This window comes from Furipterus horrens, unplaced genomic scaffold (genome assembly GCF_987537825.1).
Source record: "Furipterus horrens unplaced genomic scaffold, mFurHor1.1.pri manual_scaffold_6, whole genome shotgun sequence".
Taxonomy (NCBI): domain Eukaryota; kingdom Metazoa; phylum Chordata; class Mammalia; order Chiroptera; family Furipteridae; genus Furipterus; species Furipterus horrens.
The window spans coordinates 52174335-52193247 of record NW_028327176.1 but is presented as its reverse complement, the minus strand read 5'-3'; the positions used below and the strand labels follow the sequence as shown (position 1 = coordinate 52193247).

At 37.6% G+C, this 18913-nt stretch overlaps 1 protein-coding gene across 1 annotated transcript in view; it reads right to left on the bottom strand.

Moving 5' to 3' along the window:
- Positions 1-18913, bottom strand: part of ZNF638 (zinc finger protein 638) — a 150586-nt gene that overhangs the window by 63462 nt on the left and 68211 nt on the right. The gene's annotated exons all lie outside the window — the stretch shown is intronic.

Sequence of the window (18913 nt, the reverse complement as noted above, 5' to 3'; positions counted from 1 at the left end):
CCAAAGTGAGGGTATACACAAATACAAGGGTGGGCAAAGTAGGTTTACAGTTGTGAGTACATAAAATTTGTTCTTTTATTAACTACTGTATTATTTATTCGTACTATAACTGTAAACCTACTTTTGTCCACTTCTGTATATATGGAGAACAATAATTAACTTTATAGAGTACTGTACATGTACTTTACTTGGATTGATTCATTTCTTACAAGAACACCCTGAGATATGTAGTTTTACGAGGAGAATACTAAGGCACAGAGAAGTAACTTACATACATAAGTGACCAGGCCAAGATTTGCACTTCAGTTAATCTGACCCCATGATCCATGCTCTTAACTACTAATAAATGTGAGCGAGAATATTTTGCAGTTCTCCGGCACTGTATTAGTTAAAACTGGCTGCTGTCCCGCCCGTCTGAATACAGCATAACTCATTCCAACCCACTTCTCAGAGAAATAGCACTTTGACTATCAGTCAGGACCAAGGTCAGCAGCCACAGTAACAGAACTTGTCTTCCCTCTCAATTAAAAAAAAAAGACACAGACCATAACAATGCTATCTATGAAGTTCCTACTTTTATACCCCCTAGAAATGCAGAGTAGGAAACATGAGGCCTTCAGTCATTTATGCTTACTATGAAAACCCACACTATGAATCCTACTTGATGATCATCACTTTATGGTTCAAACTATAATACACTTTCCTTCTTTATACATGTTAGTGAAAGGGTGATTTTGCTGAGAAATGGGCTTTATCTGACAACACTCTCCCAACCATCTTGCAGAGTGTCACCACACTTAATCTTTATAAAAGACAGTTTTGCCACATCACTCTCTGTTCAAAACTCAAAGAGAATCTCATTCTCTTTACTTATTAGTTTGATGTTTAGAACCAAAACACATGAACAAAACAACCTATTTGATTTTACTCATCCTTCAAGGTCAGTCTCCATTAAAACTTCTTTGACCACCAAGGCCCAGGGTAAGCCTTCCAAAAAAACCTTTTTTTATTGCTTATACCATTTTGGGACTTGTACCTTTTAGTATCTTATTTTTGTGTTCATATGTGCAGTCTTTTTCAACAATATAGTTTCAACTGAAGATATGCTCATTGTTATTTTATCTCCCAAGGATGTATAACTCTACTCCTTCTCAAAATACCCTCAAATATGTGTTAAGCTATTAGAATGATCACATTCCAAGTCCTCATAATTGACACAGATTATTAATTTTCAAATTAGAATGAAACACAAAAATGCAATAAAAATTATAAAGGTTTCTAATTCACCAGACACAAGCAGTAGATACAGGTTTACTGAACAATGACAATCAAATTCTCTGTAAATAATGGTCATTTGTAACAAACTCCAGGTATTTTTACACAATCGTTAAGTCATACGAAACTGTATCTACCTTCTACAAAATAAAAATGCTTCCAAGAACAACTTTGCTTTTACCTAGTCCTTAAAAACAATCACTGCATCCTGGTGGTGTGGCTCAGTGGACTGAGCACTGGTTTATGAACCAAGGGTCACCAGTTCAATTCCCAGTCAGGGCACATTCCTGGGTTGTGGGCCAGGTTCCCAGTTGGGGGCATGTGAGAGGCAACGAATGGATGCATCCGTCACACATCTATGTTTCTCTCACTCTTTCTCCCTCCCTTCCCATCTAAAAATAAATAAATAAAACCTTAAAAAAGAGAAAAGAAAAAACAATCATTGCTTATGCAAGCAGTCTGTCATCTATACTTTTTCTGCACTATTTTCCTTAAATGGTGAAGACTCTTCTCACAACTTCAAAAGCATCTCTTTCAAATATTGTTTCTCCCCCATAAGCCAAAAAGAAACAGATTTCAATTAGTCTTCTAATTATCACATGGAATTGTGAACAAGTATCATAGAAGTACCAACATTTTAATTCTTTAAAGGCAAAACCTATTTCCTAGTGTGCCTAGCACTGTCTCACAATGATGTAAGTACAGAGTTATAGGTTGCAAGACAGCAGCCCTTCACATACTGTATTCTGCAGAAACTAGTGTCCTGTAAGATTATAGCTATTCTACAAAATAGTTCCCTGGTCAAGTGCAAATGCATTCATGTGCTACCTTTATTATTATTTTTTAATCCTCACCCCAGGACATGCTTATTAATTTTAGAGAAAGGGGAAGGGAGGGAGAAACAAAGGGAGAGAAACATCCATTGGCTGCTCTTCATATGTGCCTTGATGGGGGACAAAACCCACAACCTATGCATGTGCCATGACGAGGAATCGTACAACAACCTTTTGATCTGTGGGATGACACCCAACCAAGCCACACTGGCGAGAGCTACCCTTCTTAGAGGGGCACAGTAACTATTGCATATTAAAGGCTCTGAAGTGCCCTGTAGTTTACCAAAAACCTTTTTTTCATTTTGCACTGCCCAACCTAAAGTTTTCCTTCCTGTATATACCCAGGTATGATATTTGAAATATTTAGTGATTGGTAAAGCACAAGCAATAAACCACAACAGTAACTTGTGCCTTATAGTATGTAAGCAGGGCCCTGAGCACCTTCTTCTTCCACTCCCCTGAAGTTTGTAGTTGCTGTGCAAAGAGTGATGGCAGGGCAGTCCTCGGGAAGGAAGTACAAGAGTGGGGGAAGTAGAAGCCAGCCTTTGGGGCAACATGGTAAAATTATTTCAATATTTTAACACCTGGCATATTTCTGTCACTGTGTAGTCACTGAATAGAAGTCCTGAAAAGACACCAGTGTTTCACACAAGTCTAAAGAATTTCAACTATCAATAAGCAGAGGTTTGGCTTATTTGCATTTTGTAGGAGCCTTAAAAATAAAATCACACTAAACTTCCTATAGCATTAGTCCATAGTGAAACCTAATATAATGAGGACAAAATTAACAGCCCTAGCTCTTGGGAGATCTCTTTCCCCTCTCTCTCTTCGTAAGACACATTAGAGGCCAGTTCAGCCGTAGTTATTTATTAAGCTAGCCCTGGCTGGTTTGGCTCAGTGGATTGAGCGTCCGCCTGCAAGCTAAGTGTCGCTGGTTCGATCTTCCAGTCAGGGCACATCAGAGAAGGAAAACTCTGACTCCAAAAAACCTCTGCTGCCTTGCGGCATACCTCTTCAGGGGAAAGGCTAAGGGAGTAAACCCCGACAGAAAATCCGGAGCCGGAGTCCCTAAGGCGGTTCGACGTTGTAGTCAACACCGGCAACTCCTGCGGCGCACCTGAAGCCAAGCTGTATTGACTCCGTCTTTCCCTTGGACCCTTCAGCTGCGAAGAGAGGGGGGGGTCTGCTGCATGGGCAACAGCAGACCCTCCATATCACCCCGCCCAGGCTCTGTAGCTTCAGCTTCACTGGAGAGGACACTCCAGCGTCATCACAAGATGTCGATTCAACACGGGAGGAGACAGATACTGTGTCACTCTCGAGTCGGACTGCACAGCCATTCTTGGCGGTGCAGATAGACTCTTAAGAAGCTACACCATCGTCTCTTGAGACGGACGGCTGCCGACGACGACGGATTTATTAAGCATTCTGACTTCAGGACCTGCTAGCTAGAGATAAGGAAGTTTCTCTCTTGGCATGCATATCCTGGAAAATCCATCACTATAAGCAAATGTCACTTTCAATAGGTCTCCTCCACCAACCTCCTTTCTGAGAACAAGTTTCTTTATTCCTCCTGTGCTTTAAGAGAACACTTCTTCTAACTTTTATCCCAAGACTCCTTCCTAATTTCAGACTTTTAAATCTAGCATATTTTATTTCCTTTTAGTTTATAGTTAGTAATATTTTCAAAAATAATCCACTAATACAGAATCATCAATACCTCATGCTACTATATCCTTTCTAATCCTGTATAGATTCTAATCCTGGTAGAAAGTTTGATAATGTAGACATCAATAAAAGAGAAATAATAATAAATTGTTTTACTATACATGAGTTCAGTTGTCTACATTTCTATTCTCACTACAACGATGTAAATTTTAAGTTGGGCACTGGCAAGAACTGACAAATTCATTTTGAAGCTATAATAAAAGTCTGCCTACAATGTATATTCCAAATAACATATCTTCAATGATTCAAGTTTTTAAAAATATATTGTATCTTCTTTATGAATTAAATTTAAGTACAATAGTCCCTCCCTCTCTATATCATGGCCTCACTGTATCACGGGATTTTTAAAAATATTATATTTAATTATTTATCACAGATTTTTCGCTATATCGCGGGATTTTGCCGTACTGTATACGTATGTTTTTAAAGTTACATAGGTTTAAGAGTGTAGAATAAATGTAAGGTTCCTACTTCGTGGGGGGTGTCTGGAACGTAATACCCGCGGTAAGTGAAGGAATACTGTATATTCATATTTCATTTGCCTAATTTTTACTTTAAAGTGTAAGTACACTTTTTAATCATTTAGTTAAGTTACTGTTTAATCTTCTCTCTTACAGCTATCATTCACATTTACGCCAAGTAAAATGTTTTAACTAAAAAGACATTTCTATTCATACTTCAAGCTTTCTATTTGTAAGGCATGGTAAACTTCACTTTGCAATTATGTAATTCTGTAGCCTTGCAAGCTCCACACCATCAGCATCCTTTTGTTGCGTCTCTTTTCTCCCCTTTCACATGTTTAAACTTCAGCCGTATCAATAATACCTCAGGGTAAAACTACATACTTAATGCAAATACAGTGATACCTCGGCTAAGGAGTGAGCCTGCTAACAAATTTTTCGGCTAACGAAGATTTTTTCACTGTTTTCCGGACTCAGCTAACAAATGTTTTAGTGGATGCGCGCTAACATAAAGTAGCAAACGTGAATGGTCAGGCCATTCCAGAAGCTTATCTTTTCCGCCTGTGTGTGTGTGACAAAGAAATGAGCTGACCACATCACACAGGTGAGACCCACCAACCTGATTGGATTGTTTATGTTCGAGACAGTGAGAAGTGAGATGCCTGATAATGTAAACTGCTTCGGATTTGATGACGATGTGTATTAGAAGGTGAGAGAGGGCCACTGCTTTGACCTTCTAGAGAGAGGCTTCCAGAGAGCCACAGAGAGAAACTTCTCATACCAGTGTCATTATGGTGCATGCTCCGTGGTCAGCATCCAGAACGAATTAAATGATTTTCTAGAAACCTACGGGAAATCATGTTTCAGCTAACGAAGGTTTCGGCTAACGAATGTGATTCTGGAACAAATTATCTTCGTTAGCCGAGGTATCACTGTACTAACACCTGAGAGAAACACAGGAACTTAATGGCTTTCTCAATCAATCGATTCATGGGACTAAAATTCCAAAACCAAGTGTCAGGTCATTCAGGATATCTTTTTAAAATGCAACAAAAACAAAAGCCCTTAGAGAAACAATCTTAACAATAAATATATCAGAGTAATTTCAAATTCAACTGTTATTCATCTATTGAAAAACAACTGAGACCTGGTTGGTGTGCCTCAGTGGATTGAGTGCTGGTCTGCAAACCAAGGGTCACTGGTTTGACTCCCAGTCAGGGCATGTGCCTGGGTTGTGGGCCAGGTCCCCAGTTGGGGGTCTGTGAGAGGTAACCAATGGATGTATCTCTCATACATCAATGTTTTCCTCCCTCTCATTCTAGGCTGGGAAATAACAAGGCTATTAAGCCAGAATAGATCCATTCCTTCATAGAACTAACACTTCAGTTTTTAAGATGGAGCTAATATCTCTAATAATTAAAATAACTAAAATGATAAAAGACAGTTAAAAATCTCCTGAAGTTTCTCTTTTCACACCTCTGCAATTAAGAGGATTTGCAGGGCCTGGAAACTGATTGAATAAACCACGGTATATCCATATTTTGCAGATGGGAAAAAAAAAAAAAGGAATGCTACTATATACCCCTGTTAGGACAGACCCTAAGAATAAGAACCAGTGGATTAAAAACCATTCAAGTTATTTTCCTTTTTTCTATTAGCCTATGGACAAGAAATAAAATAAAATGTTGGTTGAAGATGAAATGCCCATACAATAGTATTATATACGTAGAGATGTAAACAGTATTACTTCACCTACATCTACAGTCAAGTCAAGGTAGTTTCTAACCCCCAAATGGGAAATGTATGAGTTCTAGGTATTCCAAATCTGCTAGTAGAAGTCAAGAAACCCAAGGGGTTTTCTACCAATATGTAATGCAATTTACTAACTTAGCAATAATTTTAAAAATACTGTTAATGTCACAGAATTTAGACAATCAAGGTTAACAAGTGATAGCCAGATACTCAGAACAAATGCTTGATACAATAAATATAATTTTTATTATCCAGAACCATTAAAGAATATGCCATTTTCTGGATAACTGAGTATCCTAATAGCTAAAAAAAAATTCAATCCTTTACATTTCAGTTTAAATGTGTTTTTTTTAATTTCATAATAATGTGCTTCAACAAGGAATTTTGAGTTTTTCATTTTTCTTTTTCTTCCAGCCATGCAATATACAGCTCCCACTGCCTTAGGGGAAAATACAGCTTAAACAAAAGAAAAAAAAAATCAACTGAGGTTCTACATTAAAAAAAACAACAACAGGAAACAGGGAAACGTTCTGGGTTAGAAAGGAGCTTCAGAATTTTGCGACAGAAGACAAGTTGTAAATGCTGAAACCAGGATGGGGTTTTGTTTGGGGGGAGGTGGGCAGTAAATTCAAACTGAGAGAATCTATCATCCAATTTTCTAAAAGGCCTGTAAACCAAAAAGGTTGACAAGTTCTATTTAGGGGTTTCAGAATCTAGGACTCCAAGGCCTAAATTTAGGTGGTTTAACAACTCCCTATGCACTTCTCTCCCCATATCCAATTTTTAGTCACAGCCTCTCTCACACTGCCACATACCTGTCGCTTTTTACCGCTATCACCACTTCTGTATATCTCATCTTTGTTTTTTGTTGCTGTTTTGAAATTTTGGTAGATAAGAGCATTCAAAAGGCAATTCAGTAGTTGAGAAAACATGAAAAATTTCTTCAGAAATATCCATATACTGCATGCCATTGGGGGATGGGATGAGGAGGATATATATTCACTTACTGCGCTCAGTAACTTCTCAGAGGATGTTTCTTTACACCACAGACCTCTTCCCCTTCTTTTTGATTTTAATGGAAAGGCATAAATTTAGAATCATTCATTCAATTTATTGAACGTTTTTTGAGTTTAATAATGACAGTCATGTTAGTCCCTGTAGTTTTAAAAAGCCAAATAAAACATGATTCCTGAAGCCAAAGTGCAAGCAACCTAACAAGAAAAACAAAGTAAACCAACTGCAGCACAATATGCCAGTATTAGTACAAGGCTAAAGTATATTAGAAAAGAATTTATTTTGAGAAGAGGTAATGAATGTTTTAGTTGAGTTTTGCAGGATGAGAAACAGTCTTCAGGGAACTAGAAGTGAAATTTCAGATAACAAAGTCTAACTATGTACTTATCAACTTTTAGAAAATTTAGAATAGCCCAGGTTAAAGCTTCTGAATTAAATACTGTAATGAGACAGCTATGGAGGAATGATCTTAAAAATTATAAATACATAAACTTACTAACAGCATATTTCTGACAAAGCTACAAATTCTGGTCCAAGACAAAAAAATCTGGAGCTTTAGTGAACTCATTCAAATCTTTGGCAATCTCAGGGACTATTTGATAAAATAATCTATGAACACAGAAAAAAGTATGATAGGAACTATCTATCTTATGAGAACTATTAGCTAGTTTATACTGACTTTTTTCCTCCAAAAACTATCATGTTTCAACCCTCTACTCTCTACACCAATTCCTTCAGTCAAGAAGGGTCTAATCATTTTATTCTCCATTTCTAACTAATCAGAAAATTGTTTATATTCCTGCCAATATCTCTAATATGCTCTTTTCTTTTTCCTTTCACCACTAAAACCACCTTATTAACAAGCTCTCATCATCATCATTCTACACCCCAGCTAGCCTCCATCCTAATTCAGCTACTAACTGATTAACGTCCTTTAAAAACTTCCTTTAGTACCACTCCTCTACATGAAAATCGTCACCACTTTACTGCTGCCTGTAAGATATTATCCAAACTCATCAACCTGGCATTCAGTATAGAACCTGATCCCAATTTACCTTTTACACCTTACTAGCTAATAACACATAAGACCTTCTGCTACAGCCAAATTGATCTGTTTGCTATCTCCTATCCACTTCCAACACATTCTTGCTTCCATACTTCTTTCATACTCCACTACCTAGAATACTGCTACCGCTGAATCAAAACCATTCCTCAAGATTTTTCTAAATATCACCCCAGAAGAATCTCTTCGATAATTTCCTATGACACATTAAGCTATTAATCTAACACAGTTCAATGAATGCAATAACATATATAATGTTTCATATTCATTTCTAAGCTAGTAATGTGTACCAGATGAGGAGGGTTTGAAACATACCAGATTCACCATTTACTACTGAGATCTTCGACAAGCTACTTAAGTTCCTGAGCATCAATCAGTTTTTCCATTTGTGAAGCGGGGAAAGTATCATCCTCTCTGGATTATTAAGAACTAAATTAGATAAAATACAGATTTAGTTTAATTTGAGGGAGGTAGTAAGAGAAGCAATCCAAAGTCAGCTGCTCTTCATAAATCAGTGTTTTGAAGTAGTAATTTCTAATAATGTAAACATCTTTAGTTAAAACAAACAAAAAAAGGTTCAAAATGCAAACATCAGAAAAAAACCAGCTTTCAAACTGCGTAATAGTATGCTCCAGTCTAAAGTTACACTTTTTCCTTGGCTATCATAAACTGAAAACCTAGTTATCCACATAAATTTGCTAGTAAGCTGGCATAAAAGTCAAATGTTACAGACTAAAATACTTAACAAGTAAAATGATGAATTTAGGATTTTCTTTAAAATAATATAGGGGGAAAAAGTGTGTGTCTGAGTAGGGGATAGGGGAAGGTGGTGGGTAATAAAGTTTCATGAATCGGGACTGGCAAACATTCGCTGTGGCAGCTGAATGACGGACTCATAAGGATTTATTACCTTTCTTCTCTACTTTTTTTCACATGTTTGAACATTTCCAAAATAAAAAGTTGAAGTGCTAAATATTAAGTATGACATTATTAACAGAAAACAAAAAAACAGGAGTATAAAATCAACACAACTTCATACTTCTCAATCTAACATTATCACACCAAGGTCTAAAAAAAGCCAAAATCAGATATCTAACTTATTATGATTAACAAGAAATATATTAAAAAACAAATGCATATTTAAGTCGAAAAACTATACAGGTCCTTCCCACCTGACTTAACTGACTTACCAGTTATTAAACACTTTCATACTCTTTCTCTGTTTCATTATACCTTTTTGGTGAACAAAACTAATTTGTGAAACGAAGAAAGTAAAATTAAGCAAAACAAACAAAAGGGTTCTTGATAAGAAATCTCTGATTAAGAATTAGGTTATGCCACACCCAAGAAAATAAACCCTCTTTGTCTTTTGAGAATGATACTGATATAACCTAAAAAACAATGTGATTAAAAACCAGTAAGACAAGGATAAATTTAGCATTAACACCTGGAAAACAAAAGGACAAATAAAAGAGCCATTCACTATAAAGCCTTTTTCATTTAACTCCAGAAGCTCTAGCCATAAGGAGGTTCATTTAGCTAGAGGAATTTATGTATAGCCAACTTATAAAATCATTAAACTAACTTGGAAAAACCTGGGTTGAGATCTGAGTTCTTAATTATTAACTCCTTTGAAAACAACTGCAATTAAATAGTATTAATCCTTTAAAATAAATGTTTATTCCTGATGACATAAGTAACGTGTTTATTATAGAAAACAATGAAAAGTAGCAACTGAAATCCTTACCAATAAAACCATCAACTACAGTGAACAAATATTTTGATATTTCTTCTAGTTTTGTGAACATGTGTGCATGCATGGATGGCAAGGGAAGGAGGGTCATCGGCAGCCGTCCGTCTCGAGAGATGATGGTGTAGCTTCTTAAGAGTCTATCTGCACCGCCGAGAATGGCTGTGCAGTCCAACCCGGGAGTGACATGGTATCTGTCTCCTCCCGTGTTGAATCGACATCTTGTGATGACGCTGAAGCTACAGAGCCTGGGCAGGGTGATATGGAGGGTCTGCTGTTGCCCATGCAGCAGACCCCCCCTCTCTTCGCAGCTGAAGGGTCCAAGGGAAAGACGGAGTCAATACAGCTTGGCTTCAGGTGCGCCGCAGGAGTTGCCGGTGTTGACTACAACGTCAAACCGCCTTAGGGACTCCGGCTCCGGATTTTCTGTCGGGGTTTACTCCCTTAGCCTTTCCCCTGAAGAGGTATGCCGCAAGGCAGCGGAGGTTTTTTGGAGTCAGAGTTTTCCTTCTCTGATGTACCCTGACTGGAAGATCGAACCAGCGACACTTAGCTCGCAGGCCGACGCTCAATCCACTGAGCTAAACCAGCCAGGGCTAAGGGAAGGAGGGTACACCAAACTTTATTATATGAAATTAGAACTTTACTATCTGCTATATTCAATCAACACTATATTTTCCTGTATTTAGTATCTTGCAAAAACAAGGCATTTAATAGTCACAAAACACTGTGAACTCCTGAAAAAATTTTATTATTCTGACAACAGGTAAAAACTCTTTTATATATCGTTTTAAGAACATACCACTCTGAAACAAGAAATATTCAATAAAATGTCAACCATAAAAATTCTTTCAGAAGCACCTAAAAGAAACTGAGTTGCTGAGGCAGACATGTAAAATGGTTTGATGGACTAAAAAGATATCACCATTAGGTTCTATGAGGTATTTCTGAGATACACAATCACTAACTGCCTGTTACTTTATGCAGTTTTTCAGAAAAAAAAACAAAGGAATCCTTAATTTTCTTTAGATATTGGTAAAGAAATCTGAAATCTATAAATCTAAAAGCATCATCAGCCAGGTCATAATGGCTCCATTATATTTGCAATAAAAAGATTTATATCAAACCCCGCACTTGCACTTTATAGCACTTCATGGTTTACAAAGCAATGTAATAGTCATCTCATTTGAGCCTCACAACCCTGTAAAGCAAGGGAATCACAGTTTACAAATTAAGTATGCAAGGCCTTGGAACAAAGCAATGAGATCACAACTAGGACCTTAACTCTGTGTTCCTTCCATGCTGTATTCCAGATATATAAATTTTAATTTATTTTATAGATTTGGTTTTTTAATTATAAAAAGTTATATATGTTCATGACCACCACCATCCCAAAAGAAAGAAAAATCACCCTCATGACATACAGAATATAATAAAAAGTTTTGTATAATATTACCACAAAGAGAAAACTACCCTTAACATTACTCTTCTAGGTATATACTCACATAACTCCTTTGGTACTGTTTTGTTAGTGACTGTTTGTCTCAGAATATAGAAATCCACATTCACACCCAGAATGCAGGTATTAATTACACTGGCTAATAATACAAGAGTGAATACATATCATTCATGCTTTCCTTAGTTTAACTGGCACTCAATATGCCAATTTCTTCTAGAATATGGGTAGATCCACTCAGTCAACTCTTTTTTACCATTAGTTTTGTACCCTCAGATCTCACAAAAGATATACAAGTCATAATTCTGAAGGTGCCACAAGAGTGGATAAGAGTATCATGTATGTTAAAATGCCAAGTGTGGTAACCTCAAGGAAATTGTGAAAAACAATAAGGAGACAATTAGAAACATTATTTGCTAACATAAAGGACATCACAAACTTCACTGCTAACTGGAAGGATTGATAAACATGGTTTCACATTAGGAAAAAAATGGAAGATCAACTTGCTAATGACAGGAACAAATCACCATGAGAACCATGCACTAAATAACCCCGTAGCAATAACTTAATAGTTATTATTTCCAGCAAAACAATTTTATGATAAACAGGAGATGTGCTTTTTTTTTTTTTTTAGGATCGTGTCCACTACGTACATAGTTGTGTTCATAGCAACATAACATGGTATTCATAGTAAATAATGCCCCTGAGATGTGCACTGTTGGTCCTGCTTACTTTGCTATCCTCAACAAATATAATGAATGCATTAGTCCAAGAGAAACCACCTGATTCAATTTGGAATGAAGAAACCTTTCCTGGGATTGTTTTTGTGGATGCTGATAAAATTCAAATGTTGTTGACAGCATGATTATTACTTTAATGAGAAAGCACAAACACTGAAATAAAACATAGTCAGAGGTAAGCAGGACCACAACGTAAATACAGTATTGAAGACATTCACCACTGAGTTTCAATTGTGCCTGAGGGCTAACTTCATTCTTGCCCTCCTTGCCATTTGGTTGTTCACTTCTTTCATGAAGTGCGTCATCCAAAAAAATGTTCCCATCTGCTTCAAATAGGTTTCCAAAATCTCCAATTTAAGCATACCTAAACTATCTAACCAAATGCCTAAAATGCCAAATGCCTTAAAGCCTTTACAAGGTACAAAAGAACATATATAGTATCTTACTTTTACGTATAAGAAATGGAAATATGCACCTATCTTCTTATGGTTGTAAAAAGAAACATAGGTGGGATAACACAAAATAATGAAGCGGGTTACCTGTAAGAAGTAATAGACTTAAAAGGAAATGAGAATGATATTTCATGAAGTACATCTTATTATGTAGCTTTGACTCTGAGAAGCATGTTAATAATCTACATTTTTTAAAAATAAAACAAGGATGGGAAGGAGGGAAAAATATAAAAATAAAAGCAAACTAATTCAATCATTTTTCAAATATATACTATAACCCACTGAAGGGGAAAAAGAAAACTAATACAAATTAGTTATGAACCCACTACTTAATTTATATACCATCAGTTTTGGGGGAACTAGGAGAAAAGGGAGAACTATAAATAAATTCTTACTCTTTTTAGTAGTTTTTTGGGGGGGAATTGCTATTTTTTGTAGTGGTATGGGTGAAGCAAGAGCAAATACGTGTTTTAATAGTGCTGGGAGCCAGAGTTCTCGTGTAAGACAAAAATATATAAATATAAAATGGAAGTAAGAACCAGATAGTAACAAATTATAAACCACTGAAAAAACCAGGAGTCCATAACTCCATACCAATCAAACAATGCAAATGTAGAAGGACTGCTTAGTTGAAGAATTATCATTTTTGTAACCATCATAAGAAAGACTGGTGCAGGCAAGAATCATTTGTGCTTCTTAAATCCTAAAATGTCTCTCCACTTGCCAGTCAGTTCAAGAGGAGGGTAGAGGGGCATTAAACATTTTAACCAAATATGTGACCAAACATATCACCCACGAGAGACAAATGGACATCATGCATCTCCAGATCTGATACTGTGGGGACATAGCATCACTTATGTGATTTTTCTGGCCAAGGATGCATACTCGGAATCTAATCAGGAGGAAACACCAGAAAAATCCAAAATGAGAAATGTTCTATTAAAAAAAAAAAAAAAAAAAAAAAGTAAATTGTAGTCTTCAAAAATGTCAATTTCACAAAGATAAAGGTTATGGAAATGCTTTACAGTAAAGAAGACTAAAGAGACATGACAACTGAACACAATTATCTAATCCTAGACTGATCCTGTACTGAATAGGGGATGTGGACAGAAACAGAAACTGCTATAAAAAACATTATTGGGTAAACTGACAAAATCAGAATACGGTAAATTAAAGAATTTTATCAATGTTAAATTTACCGATGGTAACTATACTGTGACTATGAAAGAAAATATCCTATTCTTAGGATATATACTAGGGTAAAGGAGTGCAATGTAGACAGCTCTCAAATACTCGGGGCAGAGGGAACAGTTGTGTGTGGGTGTCTATATGATAGAGAAGAAAAAGAGGGAGAGACAGGGAATTCTTGCCAGTCAGGGCTTTACTTCATTCAAAAATGGTTACGACTCAAAAGTATGTCCAACACTGGAATATATACCTTCTTAGTTATATGTATATTATATACTAAGTCAAAAAAGGACTGAACTGTAAGCAAATATGGCGATAGGCAGAAAACCTGCAATATGGTAAACATCAGCACTAAGCAAGTATCTGGACTTGGTCCTTCTTTTTCTGCATCATGTTCACTCCCTAACTACTGGCTCTTAGTCAGCCCATTATGCAATGCATAATAATCTAATCTTTGGGGAAATTTCCACTGATCTGAAGACACCCACCCTGTAGGAGAGATGCCACTGAATGACTTCATGCAAAAGTGGTTAACTCCCATAAGTAATATTTAACATTAATGTAGCACAGTATTTTTTTAAGAACTTGACCCGACTCAGTTTTAATTTTGGCCCTGCTGCTTGCTAAAAATGTCACCCAAGCAAGCGAGTTAATCCCAGCCTCAGTTTGATCATGTGAAAAATGGAAATAAAAACAATACCCACTTAAGAATGTTGACATGAAGAATAATTAAAATTATACCTCCTGACATGCCATAGGTGCTCAAAAAATGTTAAAACAGTAAACAAATGTTTTTTATAAGAAGCAGGTGGGTAATTATTCCTTTTATTAAGACTGGTAATTTCTGAAATCTTCAATATGGTAGTAGAAACAAATTAATACATGTATACACATGTGTGTGGTATACAAGATACACTGGGGAAATTTGACTACCGACTAAATATATAACATTAAGGAATTTTAGGTGTATAAAGCATGTTTTTCTCTAAATATTTGGGAGGAAACTTTTAAGTTATAAATTGATGGACAATATGGGATTTGCTTTTAAAAAAATAGGGTAGAGGGTAGAGACAAGATTGACCATTAGCTTGTAATTATTCAACCTGGGTGATAGGTACATGGGTGGTGAATCATATTTATACCCTCTGCTTTTGTATATGTTTAAAACTAAAATGTTTTTTTTAAGTAATTTGAAACAAAAGAAAGTTGGCAACATTCACTCATTAGCAGGGACAATAGGAGAATTAGTTTAAAGTTTAATTAAATGAAGACTGCAGAAAAGAGACAGGAAAAAAGTATAAAAACTTAAAAAGACTAACAATAAATACATTTTGGTATTTAAGGAATTCAAGAGTTGAAAAATAACCTAAAATATAGGCACCTCCATGTAAAAACTAAGAAAACAGCAAAATATGTGTACCTTAAAACTTTTTCCAATACTCCCAAAGCAAAACCTTTGTTAGTCTTTTTAAAATAAAATCCTCACTGGAGGAAGGGAGAGAGGAGAGAAAGGAAAGAAACGAAGAGGGAAAAGGAGGGGAAGAGGAGAGAGGGAGAGAGAGGGAGAGAGGGGAAGAGGTGGTGAGAGGGAGGGAGAGACAGGATTGGAGAGTGGGGTAGAACTAGAGAAACATTAATTGGCTACCTCAGGAATGTGCCCCAATGGGGGATCAAAGCTGCAACCTAGGTATGTGCCCTGACCAGGGATCAAACTCACAACCTTTTGGGTACAGGAAGATGCTCCAGCTGAGCCACCTGGCCAGGGCAAGACCCTCACTGATCATTAGAACTATGTGTTTTATTTCTACACCTCACTTTTCCCTTACTCTCTTCCTTTTCTTTACTCTTTTTATCTTCCATTTATCTATTTTTCCTTTAATTTTAATTTTCAACCACAAATTCAGACTAAATAAAATTGAAGCAATGTAAGAATCTGTAAAGCTGGATACAAAGGGGGCTTACTAGCATTCCACAAATACAATTACTTTCAGTTTTGGAGGATCTCTAAACCACATTTCAACTCAATAGCTCTTGTTTCTACACCAAACAGCCCGAATTATGTTACTGGGTACCCATACTGGAAGCACTGTTTCTTAGTATATATAGCATTTTATTAAGAATTTGGAAAGATCTGTCCAAACTTTGACCAATAAATATTTAATTACAGTAGAATTTGGACTCCAAGGGTCTGTCCTGTGCTCTTATCCTGACTCTGGGAATTACCAGCTGAGTTCATTCACTCTCACTGTGTGCATCTAACACATATCAGGCACTGCGACAGACACGAAGGTGAATGTAATCATATAAATAAATTGTTACAATATGTTTTGATATGTGCCACAAGAGGTATACATAAAGTTTATAGAAGCACAAAATATGTTAATGAAAAATTAGGTGATCTTTCAGCTCCAAAATTTTATCAATTTAATCTAAATTCCTTTAAGCCCCTTCTGTTTAGTTAAAAGGGAGAATCTACTGGTTGTAATAAAAGTAACAGCTGATACTTATTAAGCACCTAGTACATGCCAAGGGATAGGAGCATTCCACATATTGTCTCACTTAATCCTCACAACAGTCCCAAGTAGGTAGTATTATCACCATTTTACAGATAAGGAAACAGAAGTTCAGGAAGACTAAAATAATTTACCCCAAATCTGACATACAGTAAGAGGAAAAAACAAGAATTCGAATCCAGATCTGATTCCAAAGCCTATTCTCTTTCCATTAAACTAGTTCTCTCATTTTCTTTCACTACATGAAAACAAAATTTCCAGAGATCACCTTCTTAAAAGCATCCAAGAGAAAAATCTTTAAGACAGCCATGAAGAAGTAATCCCTGACCACAATAAGTGTATTTTTAAACCAAAGTATCTGCTATATACACCCTCCATAATAAGATTACAGGCAAGAGATTACAAAACTAAAATATAACCAACATTCAAGGTAACAGACATGTGTGACATGAATTAGTTAATAAAAATGAATGCGATTTTAATAAAATAAAAACTAAAATAAAAGAACGAGATTTTCTAATTTCTTCCAACTATTTATCTTTACCCTTACTTGCTTCAACACAACCAAGGAGGGAATGGCCCGGTTTAGTGTACTGTCTTAACAAGTTCAGTCCACGTAAGAATTTAAAAGTGCCTATTACAGTGTACACGAATACAAAATAAAGTGTAATGAAACACTGTCAAATTTTTTAAAAAATGCAACATAATCCCACTAAGTCTAGAATACCTAAACATCAAAAAATTTGAAGCTATGATGAAATAATGTAAATTATGCGTTTGTTTTTCTGTATAAACCATTAAATTCATCTTTTTTTAGTAAATCGTTTTTCAGGTTATCAATTTTAACTGCAGATCTGAACCAGCCAACATCCCTAAAAAAATAACTCTTTACACCAAATAAAGAAAAAAGAAAAGAAAAATCTTTCTGCACAATTCCGAAGCTCATTAGCAAAAGAATTTGAATCACCATAAATTGCCCGATTCTGGTAACAAGGTTTTCTTCAGAACTCCTTCAGATTAAAATAGTACTTCCCCCCATATTTCGCCTAAAAGTAAAATTTAAAATTAACAAAAATTAGCTTGAGGCGGCCTTCCTTACCGAGCCCGACTAAAGATTTTGTAAGAATGTATCTCCTTCATTCGCATTTACCTCAAACAACAAAAGATCAGTTTCAAATGTCCTCAAGAGATTCACGTAGGTGGTATACGTTCACCCCTACCACCACCGCCTTTAACAGAACGGAGCCGAAGCTAGGAATCACACAAAAACACATCACTAACCATCAGACAGACTCCTCTGAGAGATCTGGAAATAAATATCAGAGCCATTTAAGAGTCCTCCATGTTCCTCGCTTTCATTCTCGCAAAAAGGTAGGTGTAAGAAACACGATCAGCACAAACCACTGAATCGAAGCGTTCCCCTTCATCCCGCCTCCCCCATCCCCAGCCCCAAACACGCTCTTCTCTCCCCGTTCCTTACACGACGTCGCTAACCAAAGGACTCAGCTCAAGCTCCACGGTCTCTCTTGAAGGCCCAATGGGAACGGTCACTTCCTCCTCCGGGCCCCCTCACCACCGCTGGCTCTGGCTGTCAGGCCTGGCGCGGCAATAGCAAGCCCGCCGCCTAAGGGGAAGGGGCCACTATGGCCTTTGCAAAGGGCTTGTTTCTTCTTCTTCGGCCCAGTGCAACGGCGTCAGCCGACTCTTTCTGAAGGACGGTCCTAGTACGGGTGCAAGGGTGACCGACCCGGCCGTCCGGAGCAGTGAGGTGACCCGACGAGGTAACAGGGAAGCTAGGCTTCCTTTCCCATCCCGGGGGTCCCCCCAACCTCCTCCCACCCCCGCCGTCTGCCCGCCGCCATTTTGTGCGCAGCCGCTGCGACACAGATACAATAGTCGGCCCGGATCCCATAGGAAAGGCTCAGAACCCCAACGCTATGGGTTCCCGCCTTCCAGGCCCCTACTCCCCACGAAGCCGCGGTCCAGCTATGCCTACCCGACTAACAGCCGGATCCCATTTGCGCCCCACACAGTTTAGCGATCAGCCTCCAGCCTCGACAGCGAAGAAGCTACCGCCTCCAGGGAGCTGCACGCATGCGCGCCTATCGAGCCTCTGCGATTCCGCCTCAGCTCCCGGCGCCTGCGTACCACCGGAACCGTGCTCGCCGGAGGCACGGATAAAGGGGCCGGAGGAGCTTGGTTCCGGAAGGCGTCGCTCTCGCATCTACTCAGGCATCCTGATGCGCATCAATAACTTGTATTGTCTCACCTCCCCCGTGAAGTATTCCCTTGTCATTTTTGCCTTCACTAACTCATTACATTACGTAATATTCATCTGGCACTTGATAGCATAATGCTTTGCATGGTTAAGATTTTACCTACCGTATCCTATCGCCTTGTAATTTTTTTCCCCCTCAGTTCCTACAGCAATCATGTAGGAGATATATATATATCATAGCCACTCAAAATGTGAAGAAGTTAGAATTCAATTAAAACTGTTGAGCCCTGGCTGGTGTGGCTTAGTGGATTGAGCGCCGGCCTGGGAACCAAAGAAAGGGTCGCTAGTTGGATTTCCAATCAGGGCACATGCCTGGGTTGCGGCCCAGGTCCTCAGCTGGGGGCGCACTAGAGGCAACCACACATTGATGTTTCTTTCCCTTCCTTTCTCCCTCCCTTCCCCTCTCTCTA